Below are 2,976 nucleotides of genomic sequence, written 5' to 3' on the forward strand. Positions count from 1 at the left end.
TGTAATTCTGGGGTATCTAGTAAGAACATTGTAACAACTCTATTTTATGATTCTCTCTCTCTCTCTCTCTCTCTCTCTCTCTCTCTCTCTCTCTCTCACACACACACACACACACACAACTTTCACCTTATTAAGGTGTAAACTTTCACCTTATTAAGGTTCCAAACAGTTACTGTTTAGCTGTTGTTAATAACCTCTCCCTTAGCCCATACTACCCTTTTGTCTTTCCTGTTGTTTTCCCTTTAAGGCTTAATTCCATTGTGTTCTATCTTCTCTTCCTTGGGTGTCCTTCCCTGATGCCCCTTACAAATCGTTGTTTTCTAAGAATAGTCAATGTAAAACATACATATCTAATGATTCAAATGCAATATCCACAAATGACTTAAAAGATGCAAAGTTTCCTCTTTGATCTTTGGTTTATCCCATTCAGAATGGGTGTATCTCACTCAGATTAATGTTTTCAGCTCTTCCTGTTCATCTTCAAATTTATAGTTTAAATTTTTAAGAACTGAATAATATTATACTGTGTGAATACACCACATTTTGCTCAGCAATTAGGCAGCTGGTAGATATCTCAGGTACTTTAATTTTTTGGCTTTTGTGACTAGAAAAGCAGCTATTTCTCTATTGATTTACAGACCTCTCTCACTATATGCCCGAGAGGGTATTGCTAAATTTTTTGTGGTTAATAAATTTTTTTCAGCTTTCTGTGCAGTATCTACACTGGTTGCAATAATGTGTACCTACTAACATTCCGATAAGTTCCTGTATCCAAACATTTATGAAATAATGCCAATATACACAAACACACACATATTTTTATTGATATTATGTATATATACACATATATACATATACATGTATATGTATATATGTATAATTTGGGCATATCTATACAGTTTCTCAAAAGGAGACACACCATCACATTTATTGTTAATACAATAACAAAAATATATGTATATTTGTATCTGTACCATGTATTGGTATATATGTATATTGAAGTTCTACATATAGAGATAATTTTGGTATTTGAACTAAGGTAAAGTAAAACTATCAGGATAGTTTATTTTCTATTTCCTGGATGCATTAAGATGGTAAACTTAAAAAAAATATTTCTTGTCCGTTTGCATGATTCAACATGGAAACAGGGAGACTTTCAAAGAAGAACACTACTCCCCAAAGATTCTGCTAAATAGGAAATGAAGGAACATTTCCAATTTATTTTTAAGAACCCAGTATTATTCTGATTTCAAAACTAGACAAAAGCCAAAATAAAGCTGTAGGATCATTTCTCTGATGAATAGGGAAGTAAAAAATCTCAAAAAATACTTCCAAATGAAAACCAAGTACAATATCAAAAGGCTGTCCATCACGTTAAAGCTTGCTTCAAACCAGTGATATATGGTTGGTTCAACAAATACATGCCAATGAATGTAATCTGCCAGATAAATAAACAACAAAAAAGAAATCCAATGTTCATCTTATTTTATTCAGAAAAGGCCTTTGACAAAAAATCAAGTAATCTTTATGATAAAATTCTGAGATAGGCTAAGAATACAAGGTGTGAGTTTCCACATGACAAAAACATTAGATAAAATGTCCACAGCTAACTGTGTATATCACAGAAGTCCATTGCTTGACAGGTAAAAACCCAAAGCATTTTCACTAAAATCAGGAACAAGAATACTATGCCTACTCATTTCTTACCTGTTGAAGTTTTAGCTAAAGTAATAAGGCAAAATTGGAAGAAAAAGTAGATTTTAAAATACAACGTATAATTGTTTTCAGAAAATATGATTTTATACATAAAAGACAACCTTAAGACTTCACTATGAAAAGTTCTATAGCTCATAACCACATTCAATAAGTAAAGGGATAAAAAAAAAAACGTATAAAACACGATAGTAATACTCAATGCTATTGAAAAACTGTGAGAAAAAAAAAAAGCCAGGGAAACAGCTCCATTCAAATAGCCTCAAAATAAAAGAAAGTATCTTGGAGTAAATCTAGCCAAGGAAATGAAATGCTTACACAATGTAAATTTTAAGGTCATGGAGAAAAATCTAAAAGAACGTATACCAAATGAAAAGGCCTCTTTTGTCTGCATTTGGCTGGATTAATAATGTGAAATGTAGAGACTCGTCTCATCACAATTCAAATGCAATTCTTCAATAAAACTGAAAAATAATCTTAAATTTCATGGGTAAGCACAAAATATTAATATTATTGAAAACAGTCGTGAACAACAACAAAAATCTTTTTGGGTTATCCCCACACTAAATTCCAGTAAAATCCTAGTATTAAAATCAGCATGAAAAGAGCATAAAACAGATCATCAATTGATGAACTAGAATTTACTGTGCACATAAAATCTATCACTTCAAGAGCATAAGATTGTTGGCAATAAGGCCAAGAATAGAGCTGAGCAAAGAGAACATTGTCAACAAATGGTTGTGGTCAAACTAGATCAACAAACGCATAGGAATGAGCCCCAAACCTAACCTGTAACTCTTCTGCACAAACCTCAAGATCAAGTCCACTAAGGACCTCAGCATCAACCTTGGTACTCTGGATGCCACACAGAGAAAGTAGAGAATGCATTTGAACTCATTGTCTCATATCGCAGACATTAAGAATAAAAGTTAGCAAAAGGAGCACATGAGATGAAAAGGCTCTGTAAAGGAGAGGAAACCGTCACTCTAGAGAAGAGGCATACCACAGAATGTGAAAATGCTTGGTCTGGGTATACATCTGACAGAGAATTAGTGTTTAGCATGCCCAAAGAACTCAACATCAAGAAAACAACATAAAATAATCTTAAAATCTGGGCATATCTATACAGTTTCTCAAAAGGAGACCCATCATCATGTTTATTAATAATACAATAAACAAAAAATAATAATGCAAATTTGATACTTCTTAGTGTCAGATAACTGAATACTCTATGACACCTCAAGGTTGCTGAGACATAGTTTG

The sequence above is a fragment of the Mus caroli genome, chromosome 14 (genome assembly GCF_900094665.2).
Source record: "Mus caroli chromosome 14, CAROLI_EIJ_v1.1, whole genome shotgun sequence".
Classification (NCBI taxonomy): Eukaryota; Metazoa; Chordata; class Mammalia; order Rodentia; family Muridae; genus Mus; species Mus caroli.